Here is a 13,823-nt window from a genome sequence, read left to right as displayed (position 1 = left end):
GTTTGTAAGTCCAGATTTAGCAATTGTGTTCAGAAATTTTGGGGTGCTAACATTATCGATTATATCACTTTGGAAATTGGGTGAACACGAACTATCATAACTCAAATATATTTTCTCTTATCCAAGAAATAAAACTAACACATAATCATGAATCATATCAACAATGGAATTCTTTGGAGCTATTTTGTAAAAAAAATACCACTAATAATATCTACGATATATGGATGTGTTATCAACAATCGGTGCAAGATGATTTATTGAGGTTGAACTAATAAATTCATATGGGATATCAAGTGTGATATTGATATCATTGCACTCTCCAATTGAACCATCACCACTGTCTAAACCCACTTAGAAAAATGTTTCACTTCCTCATCATTTGGATTTGAAGCACAGTTTTGAAGCCTCTTAATCTTAGTCAATGTGAGAATTTCACATAAATTCCATAAGTATGGTGAATTAATTGTAGCGTGACCAACTTCATTCTTTGTTCTTTTGGGTATAAAAGGAAGAATTGGCCTAAAATATTTCCCGAATAGCACAAACTTTCCACCAAATGGAGTGTTCAAGTTATTTTTGTTCTAAGACCGAAGACTGTCTCTAAATGTTCAATCAACAACTTCGAAGAAATGTTTGTGCATCATTAGAGCTTGCTGGGGGGATCCAACTTTTTGAAGTGAAGGATCGAGATTCTCACTGAATAAAGTGTGAAAACTTAGAAGGGGAATCTGACTTATTCGAGGTCCAAGATTCTAACTCAACCAAATGTGAGAATTTGGAGGGAGAATTCAACTTATTAAAGTTGATTAGATGTAAATCCATATTGGTTAAACATATAGGTCTTATGTTTTTGCATAAGGGCCTTGAGAAGTGTGTTTCCTTACCACCATATCCTACATTAAAAAAAAAGACAATAAACTCTAAGAAAGTGTTATTACTTCAAATAGATATGGGTTATTTCAACATAGCTAGGGTGTCTGATTTCCTTTTTTGGAATAAAAATTGTCAAGAATCTCCTTATTAGAACCGAGAAGTTTAGTGGTGGTTATTATTTTTATGAGTTGTCTGGTCCCTCTTAGTCCCAACTGATGAACTAAGTGAGGAAACTAACTTTACGTTATTGAGACTTTTCTTAGTATCATTTTTCTAAAAAATATTTAATCAACAACGCAGTTGTATGAATCCTATAACTTTTATGTATTTCCTGCATAGGAAAAACTATGTATGAAAATGAGAATAAAATATTATTTTAGAGTATCCATGTTTTTGGCATTATTGTTTTCTATTTACCTCCCATTATTTTTTGATGCTGGAATATATTCCTCGTGTTGGAGTGTATAATCATTTGCATTTAGTTTCTACAGACAAGATATTCATTGAGTGGATAATTTAACTTTTTCAATTTTTTAAAGACACGTAGCATTTAATTAATTAAGTATGTTTTTTAAATCAAAATTGAAAATATAAATCCATCTTGATATTACCTTTATCATTCTCATACCATTTCGATCCTATAAAGAAATCTTTAAAAAATTAATCTTCTCAAAATAAATATATACCTCCATAATTTAGATTATTTTAAAGAGCAATTTAGAAGGTTAGAGAGAGAATCAAACAAGTGTTGAAGATCCACTAGTAATGATTAAAAAATATATTTTAATAAAGATATGAAGATTAAGGATGATATGAATATAAATCCAGAATTTGTTAAATAATTCAATCACAAAGGAATTTAGCAACCGAATTAATTATCAAATTCTGAGTTTATATTCATATCTTCATCCAATCATTATACAAATTCAAAAAAATGGAAATAATTGTTGTTGATGTTGTTGTCTTTAAATATTTATATAGAAGATTCTATCTTGCATTTCAATATTGTTTAATTTTTTACATTGATGGATATTTGTGTGAGCCATGCAGATGCGTCAAAGGATGAGAGCGAATATTAAAATATCCTTGTGGCAGGGATCAAGAATGGGGGAATATATTTGGTGGATGATATAGGGATGAGGAATTACTCTCCACGACACTCTCTATCTCATTAACATCCTTACCTTCTATTGAAAATGTATCTCAATGATCCAACAATTTTCTCGAAGATTGTTGAATCCATTTTTTCCTCTTCAATGATTTTTACAAGTTTCACGCTTACTTAAATTGGTATGAATGCAAGGCTGGAATAAAAAATTTTAAACCTCTTGATAACTTTTCTTTCATACTCCCTCCGACTATTTATAAGCAAAATTCTTCTCGTTTTTTTGACCTTAAATATAAACAAATGTCAACAAATCTATATATATTTAATGTCTTTATTCCAAAAGTATCCCTGCATTAATTACTTAATATTGTTAGTGATAGAAAATTTAATTGAGGATGTACTAGTAATTGTGTTATCTCTCTCATATGAAATCTAAAAAATTAAATGTACTTACCTATATTTCTTAATAAGCATGAAATTTGTCTTTTTTACTTATAAATCAGGCCAGAGTAATATTTTATATGGTGTAAGATTATACCTTTTGAAGTTATAGCAAACTTCATGCTTAGAAATTAGGATAAAGTTCTCAACTTTGTCTTTTCAAACTCAGTCATCATAAGTTCCTTCAATCTCCTAAAGTCCGCAATGTTACTACCAGTTACCAATATATCATCACCAAACAATCATATGAGGATTATGATTGATGTTTCATATTATACATATATACTATATCCATCTTTTCACTTAATAAATCTTAGTTGAACATATAATTGTTTATTCTTTTGTTACAAGCTCTAGTGGTTGTATTGAGGCCTTATAGATCCTTAAGAAGTTTATATACCACTATATTTTTCCCTTTAATCACAAAACCATGAGGTTGGGTAACAAACCAATTCTTTAATTGAATCATTTAGGAACACTAAATTTACATTTAAACGAAACATGGACCAATTTTTTTGCACATGTCAAAGGAACTTAACATAATTGATTGAGTCCTTGAAATTGCTGCACATCATTCTCAATAGGAAAGGTTGAATATTTGAAGGAAACCCTTTTCTTCCAATCTTGACTTTTGTTTTTCAATTGATCCATTTTCATTTCTACACCCATTTAAATCCAATTATGTTTTGGTCTAGTGGCAATTTGACAAGTTTCCAAATTTTGTTTCTTTCAGTTATGTACGGTAACAAGAATTGTGATTGATTCATGGTGATTGGCTCCTAATACGATGGTGTAGATCTTTGGCACTGGAACACGAGGGTGGATCTAAAAGGTTAGAATTTTAACACCAGTTATAGAGTTCAAAATGGTTAAAGTGTAATTCTGAAGAGAAAGTGTGTACCTTATGCTTTATGTATACTAGTTATATATGATGGACAATTTTAATGGGCCTCGCCTTATTGGGCTTAGCACTTAAACTTTACCAGTATTGGACATTTGACCTATCCAGAAAAGTTTCCCCTAATGCTTATCGGGTGTTTTATCACCCGATACGCCTTTCAAAGTCATGTCGACATCTCATGATTAAACCAACCATAAGTAAAAGTGGGAAGGTCATGAGGCAGTTGCAGAAGTAGTGGAAAACAAACACATTGAGTTCACTTCTCATCATTGAGACGTTTTGTCGATTTATAGGCACATGACCTTAGGATCACCAATTAAGGTGTGGTGATCTTCTTTAGGGTATTTGAGTGTGTCATACCCCAAAATTCACCCCACCCTTCTGTAGCGGTGTATTCGTCGCTATATGATTTATTGATTAAACCATAAGCAAAGTATACAATGAATTCGAGTCGCCACCGCACTTTTATTTATCCTAAGGACTGGTTAAAAAGCGAACAAAAACCTAAGAAGTTTTACACGTAGAAAACTAATGAAAAAGATCAGAGAATCTGGGTAAGGGGTAAATTACGCAATGGGAAGGTGTTAGGCACCCATCACGTCCTAGGTACTCCTAGGGAGCCCTTTTCACACTTGCTGTATAAAAAATGTTTATTTGTTTTTGACATATTGTGCAAACATGAATGGGATGATGAGAAAAGAATGTACAAGTTAATTATTTTTGTGTTTGAACGGATGAACCTGTTGCCTACGTACCTTCCATCAAAGGTAAGGATCAAAACGCCGTAGTTCGGCTAAAAAATTTCCAAACATTTGTGAGTTCATTTTAGAACAATAGCCCTAAGGCTTTACGTTATCCACGGGAGAAGACTCAACCTTATGAAACAACAGGTCCACCATGTGAGAAAAGCTTCCACTTGCTAGTGAGGGGTTAACCCTATAATAAGCAAGGAAGACTTACAATTCAATCAACTAAGGACAAATAGGTGAGATTAACATCAACCAACTAGGATAAGTCAAACCTATGGCTAATGTATGAAAACTTAACAAGCATGGACAAAGCCACAAAACAATTGAATGAGTTGGATTAATTGATTATGATTATTCACAAAAGGATGGTCGAAGTATGATTAGAATTCAATTCAAAGAAGTGTTATGAAAAGAAGTTTGAAAAGTCAAGGACTTAGGGTCCAAGTTTCTAATTTGAAAAGAGATGAGAATGTTTGCACAACATGCATTTACAAGTTTTTAAAAGTCAACAAGTGAAAAGGGGTTTGGAAACAAAAAGGGTGTGGATGATGGAATGTAAAACTTCCTAGAAGTTCACCTCTTGAAATCATATAGAAGATGATTCAAGTGTGTCCTTAGGAATGAGGCAACAAAGCAAGTAAGCAAGATAAAAGCAAGGTGATACCGGATGCCATCAATGGTCTTATACCAATCTCACAAAAGCAAAAGCGGATATCGGATACCAATAACTGGGTTTACACCAATCTCCTAAAATAAAACAATGATACCGGATGCCATCAATGGTCTTATACCAATCTCACAAAAGCAAAAGCGGATGTCGGATACCAATAAATGGATTTACACCAATCTCCTAAAGTAAAACAAAACTTAGATGTCGGATGCCAATCTATCTGGATTTATACCAACCTCCAAAGTATGGTCATAAGAATACAAATGCCACATCACAGGGACTTACAATTGCATCCTCTCATACAACAAACAAGAGCAAAGAAGATATGAGTGACCAATGAGGTCTTACACTCTATCCTTCCACATCATGGGAACAAAAGCCAATCAACATGGACTTACAATTGTCCTCAATGGCAAACAAACATAGATCACAAGGATATGCAATAATGATCATACAAGAATTAACAATCAATAATGATGAATGCACAATGGCAAGTAAGCAGTCATGTTCAAATGAATCAAATAATCAATCAAACAAGTTCAAGTAGCACACACTATAACCATACAATTGGGCTCAAACAAAGGTTGGACTTTAAAAGTCAACTGGAATAGGGTGAAAGGCGCTCTTAACCTTGACATTGAGAGCCAAGGTGAAGCAGATGAAAGGATATGAGGGGTGTGCCTCATCACTCTTATCCCTGGTCAGGGAGAGCGTTGAATATCAGAAGGTGTGGGAATTCAGAAAGAGGGAACTCTCTCCACAAGTTAGACTCGATAGATCTTGGGTTTTTACTCACTATGCATCAACACATGTGGTGTGAGCAAGGTGAGTGACTCACAGAATAGTAGGAGATAGGCTACATATCTCTTTTGTCTACCAATTGCCTCATATGAGGTCTTTACCTGCTTGGGGACAAAGTAAACAATCACAAACATCGCCTCTTAAGGAGGACTTCAGACAGTTGCCTGGCTAAATAACAAGCCAGGTCTTCCAGACTACATGGACACAAGAGAGTCTACCTCAATGCTTAAGCAAAGCAAAGCAATAGCTAGTTCTCAAGGAACTAAAGCGACTATGGTACCTGAAATCAATCAAATATAATCAGCACCAATCACAAAATCAAAACAAACAAGGTAATGAACCAACAGATAATGTACAATCAAACATATGTGCAAAGCACAAACTCAAATGAAATGAGTTAGCATCCTACAAAACAAACCAAGTTAGTTCATGATAATCAAATAAACCAAAATCAATCAACTTGAATTAAACTCTTCAAAGCATTTTGCTTCTTAACCTGAAAAAACAACTCAAAGGTGAGAAGTAAGACCACTAGGACAAGCCTAGGGTCAAAAGGAGGTAAAAAAATCAAAACAGCAAGTAAAAATTGATCAAAATCAAGATTTAACAAATAAGAAGAACTTCCAGTTGGTCTCACATCAAAAACATTAACCAATTGCATTTCATAAGCTAAACATGTCAAACTATGCATTTTGGAATCACATTGGAGCAAACAGAATGATCACACTCAAACTAATACCAAAACAGCTCAATAAATTCCACAAAAATTCCAGCTTAAACAGAACACGTTCAATGAGCACCATATCAAATTTCATGCTATTTGGACCAGGGGAAGTAGGGAAATTAAAATCAGGAAGTCATGGTATGCAAATACAAACCCAACCAAGACCACAAATCATGTGCCAACTTCAAGCAAATGTAAAACAGTGAAAACAAATGATAAATGAATGGGACTAAAGCCAAAATGAATTTAAGCATGTTAAGAAACACTCCACCAAATTTCATCTTCATATGATAAGGTATGAGCATTTCACAAGCTATGTAAGTTGATCACTCAAGAAAAGTTCACAAAATGGTAAACAGCAAACAAAAATACCAATCAAATAGGAAATGTATCAACAAATCCTACAAAAAATCATGGTTCAACTAGACATATAGATGTAATCACATGCAAAAATCCAGAACAAATGGCATTCAATAAGCATGGAAACAAAATTCAAGAAGTGGACATAACATAGTGTGACACACATTGTCACACTCAAAAATATCACATCATATCTCCTAATCCAGAAACTCAAAAATAGCAAACTATACATCAAAATCACCAGGAAAGAGTCAAGAACATGCATATAAAATTTCATTCATTTTGGATAATGCATCAAGATTTCATGATCAATAAGGCAAAACATATGTACATAGCGTACACGATCAAGATCACTAGGCAAAACCAAAAATCTACCAGGCACAACTTTCATTATCATGCCTAAAAAAAACTAGAGGAAATTTGGAGCTCAACACAAAAATCCCCATGCAATTTGGATTAAAGGTGAACTAATTATGGATTTTAGAAGTTTGGTGATAAAATGAAATAATTATTTAAACTATGAAATGAAATTAATTAACTGAGTGGCATTTTTGTAATTCATGCGCGCCAGGGGCAAAACGCCCCGTTTCATTTAATGGCATGGCGTCACGTGGTTGGTTGGCCAGGGCGGGAAACAGGAATTCAAATGGAAAGGTAAGGAAACAAGATCAAAACGCGTTCTGCATCCAGAAATTCGAAGCTTCATCGCGTTCTTCATGTTCTTGATGAACATGAACAAATTTTCACAAAAATGCACATGCCATATATGGATCTCTTCATCTTTCAACAAGGATCATGGATATGGTAATGGATTTGTCCAGAAATTATCATACAAGAAGATCTAATCAAGAAATGTTTTGATGCACAAACTTTAAATCCAGATTTCTTGATGAATAATGGATGAAATCGCACGATTCAACTTTCAGATTACTCTATGTTCGAGGATCTATCTAAACCACATGTTGATTGCAATAATTAAAGACTTCGAAATTTCACCTTATGATGATTGCAGTGAGGAATCCGTGCGTGTTTGGCCTGGAATTGTGAAAACAGATAGTGTAGGATGTTGTAGGAGGTGTATGGAGGTGATTGTTTAGCTCAGAAACGCACGAACATGATGAATTTTCCAGCTGCCATTGATGAGCTCAAGGTTGCAACAGTTGGTTTCAGCACGATTCCTTCTCCAATTGCCACAAACAGAAATCCAAATACACCTGTGAATGATGAATACTGCAAAAGATAGCACGAAAAGAGATGAAATCTTGATGAACAATTGAAAAAAAGTGTGAAGAAAAATTGTGAGAATTTGAGAGAATTTGTGAGTTTTTGTGATTTGATCTGAAAAAATGATTGTTGATCCTGAGCATTCTGTTAGGATTAGGCTTTTATAGTACCCCTTAATCCATGCCTTAATCATGATTAGCATAATTGGAGTGATTAGCACATGAAGCTTATTATGGAATTTGGCCAATTTGCCCTTTCTCATTTAAGACCAATGGAACAGTGATTTTCCTCTTGAAGCAAGTCACAAATTGCATTTGGAAGTGAATAGAATTGGTTTGGCATCAAAATCCTTTGTATTTTTGAAAATCACCTTTTTTTCCACCTAATTTCTAAATGGTCCACTTGAAAAATGACCTTTTTATGTGAAGGTTTTTGATGAAATGTGATGATGGATTTGGATAGTACACATCAAATGTGGTTTGCTCAAAGAAAGATCACCCAATTTGGCCATTCCATTCAAAAGTTATGGCCTTTTGAATTTCAACTTTTTCTGAAAAATGATTTGATCATAACTTGCCAACCACACATGAGAAATGAGTGTTCTTGGACTTTTTGGAAAGGTGAGAACAAAATCTTCAACTTTCATGTTGGACAAAATTTTATTTGAAGCATTCTTGGACATGTAATTTTGAGGAGGATAACTTTCCATTTTTGGCAGGTGAAAATTACAGGTCATTTCTATTTTTGGAAACTTTTTGTCTGACTTCAAATCCTTCAACCTTGATCTTTGAAATGCCAAATGAGGCTTATATGGACATGAATGAGACCTTTCCAACCATCTCACACCTTTCAATTCCTGATTAAATGCACAGTTGACCATAGTTGACTTTTCTAGGGTTTTGGTTGACTGAGCCATGTTCTGATGAATTCCAAACCTCTACCACATGAGATCTTGATCCAAAATGATATCACAACTTATATGAACTCTTAATGAATGATCATGGTGCCCAAATTCTTCAAGAATGGTCACCATCCATTGCCCAATGGCTGATTTTAACTGGCTTGACCTAGTTGGCTTCATCTGCAAGTAACAAGGTTAGCTGACAATATTTTTTGTACTTTTGGTTAGTAAACGTATGAAGAGCAATGATATACAAATGCAATAGATGCTTGGTGATCAAGATCCACACTCACAAGATACCCCACCCATTATGAGGAAAGCAAAGATGCACAATGATCCTTGAGGCAATGATATGGTATGATATGATGTCATGAGGGATCTTAGGGACAAAATTGGGGTCTTACACCTTCACAATGATCATCTAGGCCACTAACCCTAATTATTTGTATATCCTGATAAGAAGTCATCTCATATATATATATATATATATATATATATATATATATATATATATATATATATATATATATATATATATATATATATATATATATATATATATATATATATATATATATATATATATATATATATATATATATATATAGTAGTGTAGTACATTCCTCTTGCATTGAAAAAGCATAAAATCATGCATTCAAGGGATTTCAAGGGATTTTATCACACAGGGAATTGAATAGGAGGTGATCCCTTCATCCTGGTTGTCTTTATTATGGAGCATATGGGAAACCCTAATTCATTGGTATTGGATTTGATCCATGAAACCCTAATTTCCAGTGGTGGCCCTATCCTACCCTCCCTATCATACCCTCATGTATGCATTCAAGATTGAGGTTTCATCTGCTTCATTTGACCCATAATGGATGGTCCATCTGCTTGATAATATTCATGGTCTTGATTCATTGATTGGGATATATTCAAAGCCTCACATGTTCACGACCTTTTGTTTGACCGGTGTTCATCTGGTTTGATTCACATCAGGGAATAAGCTCTTTGGTTCAGGGGCATTGTGGCCCATATTCCATTGTTCGGAAGAAAATACACATCTTTACCTAAATTGACTTTTGGTCAACTATTGACTTTTTGGTCAACCATTTGACCAAATTCAAGCATCTAACCAAAGTTATTTTTCAAATCATAATCCATATTCATTTTCATTTTGACCATTTTTAACCATGTTCACTTTACACCTTTTTTCAACCTTTCTCCATTTCAAACCAATTACACTTTCCATTCAACATTCAATTTCATAAACCATTTGATTCAATTCAATTTCCAATTACATACATTCATTTCCAACATTCAAAATCACAACCATTTGATTCAATTCAATTTCCAAATACATTACATTTCCTTTATCATTCAACCTTTTTTTAATACATCATTTCCATTACATCTAATTACAACCATGAACCATAATACATCATTACAATTCCATTACATTCAATTTCCAAACATTTCTACACAAACCAAACTCATACTACAAAATAATCCTAAATTCCATTCAAATCAACTGACATCAATAACCATTTCCAATTCAATTTCCATTCTAAAACATAAACCATTACAATTTTAAGTTTTACAAGGCCATCTTATTACCTTTCAAGCCATCTTCCATGAGCATTACAAATTCAACCATTACATCTAATCATACATTTAAATTAGTTACACGTGCTACTTTCATAACAAATCCATCTCAAATGCATAGAAAATTACACAAAAATCATAAACCTATGGTTTTTAAACACCTAATCTTCGAGTTCCTCCAAACTTGGCCTTTCATACATTTGTGGTTTATTCTTTAGCTCTCCATATAAAAAAAACCTGAATAAACACAAGTCTAAACCATCAACAACCCATAATAGAAACTCATCATCACAATGCATCATATCATGTGCAAATCATACGGACTAACTTCATTTGCATCACAAACTAAACAAGAGGTAATGACTATGCACATCATATGGCAGGAAATACAACAATGCATTATACCTAACACATTTTAAGCCTTGTCGCATTTCCCAAACAACCATGGCATACAACAAGAAAATCAGCAACTAGCATATCATAAGTTCAATGAATCAATACCCACACAAACAATAGTTCAAAGCCAAAACCTGAAAAGTACAAACAACTTTGATGCTTTCTGAACATTCACTTTCAACACTTCTAATTTCCCTCTCTACACTATCATAACTTCCATCAAAAGGAACTCACAATAGCTTTCTAACTTCCAAACTAACTAACAACCTCATAACCACTCTATACCTGATAACAATTTCTTAAAACCTCCTCGAACTCCTCCAACTGTCAAAGAAATCTCTAACAACTTCCAACTGTCACGAACCACCCTATAACTAACTCCATAACCAACTTCTTCAACCTCGTCTAACTCCATAACCAACTTCTTCACTCTCTAATTTCCAAAACTTCCAAACTTCAATCTCCCTCTCTTCCAATCTTCCTCAACCCTAATCGAAAATTACTAACCAAAAACCTCACCCCTCAACAGAATTTAAAAAACTTGATTCACCAACAACTTCTCAAAGAGGATATAGGAAAAAATCAGAAATGGAGTTGAAGAACAGAGCCTAACAATTCATAACAAGAACTTATCAAGAAGAAGCCTCAAACAGAACAAGTAGAGATAGAGCAAAACTCACGGTAACTGAGGAAGGCTCCACCTTCGTCCATTCACCGGAGAACTGCGAGAAATCAATTTCTACGATCTTCAGCATTCATCATGTTAAGGATAAACACATATTATTCACATTAAAGAAGATCAAACCCAAGCAAACATGTGCTGGCAATGCATATCCATATAGCTGTCAAAGTATATCAGGAAATTGTATCATAATTGTATTTTAAAATAGGATCTCTATTATAGGAAATTATAGACTAGACAATTATAGGTAATTAGTATACAGATTCTTGTACTCTTATATATATATGTACATCATTACAAGAAAAATAAACAACAAAATTCCTTTCTTCACATGGTATCAGTTTTTCTCTGGTTAATATCCCTCAGTTTGTGTTTATCATCCTGTTTCAATCCTTCTTCATCGACTCACTCACTCACTCGCATCATCATGTCCGACGTTCCACCACCCAGCATCCCAACCCCTTCACAAAACCCTCCGATCCATGACCAATCCGCCACCACCTCCAACACTGATCCCTGCGTCGTTCATCATTCCGACAACCCTGCAACTATCCTTGTTACACCTTTGCTCACAGTCGACAACTATGGTTCATGGAGCCGAGCCGTAACAATGGCACTTCGCGCCAAAAACAAATTCGGGTTTGTCGATGGAACCCTAACCTGTCCAAAGAAGGCCGATGATATCTCTAAGTGGCGCCGCTGCAACGATATGGTTGCAAGCTGGATTCTCAACTCGGTTTCAACCGAGATTCGCCCTAGCATTCTCTATGCTGAAACAGCGGCACAAATCTGGACCGATCTCAAGGAGCGTTTATCTCAGTCCAACGCTCCGAAAATCTATCAATTGAAACAATCTATCTCTGCCCTAAAATAAGATGGCATGTCTATATCTCTGTATTTTACTCAGTTGAAATCTCTCTGGGATGAACTCCATTCCATCGCACCTACCAAACCGTGCATATGCGGTAATGCCAAGAGTACCATTGATCAACAAAATCAGGACCGGGCCATGGAATTTCTTCAGGGCGTCCATGACCGATTCTCGACCGTCCGCAGCCAAATTCTCCTTATGGATCCTTTTCCTTCAATTCAGCGTATTTATAACATCGTACGCCAGGAAGAGAAACAACAAGAGATTAATTTTTGACCCCTCCCTGCTGAGGAATCAGCAGCGCTTCAAGCTTCTAAAGTGCAGTATCGCACTCAAGGCAAACGGCAACGTCCATACTGTGAGCATTGCAATAAGTATGGTCACACTATTGCTACTTGCTATCAGATTCATGGCTTTCCAAATAAGCCACCAAAGAAATCTGAACCACTCTCATCTACTTCCGCTAATCAACTCTCAAGCGCACAATACCAAAAACTCCTATCTCTCTTAGCCAAAGAGGACACCATGGGATCATCTGTGAATTTAGCAGGTACCGCCTTTACTTGTGTTCCTTTTTCTTGGATTATTGATTCTGGCGCTTCAAATCACATATGCACATCTCTTTCTTATTTTTCTTCATATTCACTTGTTCATAAAAATATACTTGTTCAATTACCCGACGGCTCTCACGCGTCCGTGAAACACATCGGCAATATTCATTGCTCGCCGTCACTTACACTCACGAATGTTTATCACATTCCATCCTTCAAATATAATCTATTATCTCTTTCACAATTAACAAAATCAATACATTGTGATATTATTTTCTCATCCTCTGGTTGCATATTTCAGGACCGAGCAACGAAGAAGACGATTGGTCGGGGTAGTGCTCGGAATGGACTCTTCTACCTGAATGAAGAACCACCATTAAATAAAGATGACAAGGATCACTATTGCCTTGACCATCCATCCAGTTCTTTTTTTAGTTCTAAGCAATGTAATAAGGCTGACCTATGGCACCTACGCCTCGGTCACCCATCTATTTCCCGCTTTCAATTTATTGTTAAGAACTCTCCAAATATTAATGCGAATAAAGATTTTGTTTGTGACGTTTGTCCGCGTGCAAAACAATCACGTTTACCTTTTTCTTCAAGAACATCATATTCATCTCATTGTTTTGAGTTAATTCATGTCGATATTTGGGGTCCATTCTCTACTCCATCACACAATGGATCACGATATTTTTTAACAATTGTCGATGATTATTCACGATGTACTTGGTTATATCTCATGCAACATAAATCTGAAACATTTACTACGCTAATTCATTTTTTTAATCAAATCAATCGCCAATTCAACACTAAAATTAATAAAATTAATTCCGGCGATGGGGGCATCTTTCTTCCCCAACTTCAAGCTATTCGTTCCGACAATGGTTCGGAGTTTTTGTCCAAACAAATCCAAACATGGTTTTATGATCATGGCATTATTCATCAACGCAGCTGCGTTGCAACCCC

This window comes from Lathyrus oleraceus, chromosome 2 (assembly GCF_024323335.1).
Source record: "Lathyrus oleraceus cultivar Zhongwan6 chromosome 2, CAAS_Psat_ZW6_1.0, whole genome shotgun sequence".
NCBI classification, from domain to species: domain Eukaryota; kingdom Viridiplantae; phylum Streptophyta; class Magnoliopsida; order Fabales; family Fabaceae; genus Lathyrus; species Lathyrus oleraceus.
The sequence above is the reverse complement of the archived record's forward strand: the minus strand, read 5'-3'. Positions refer to the sequence as shown.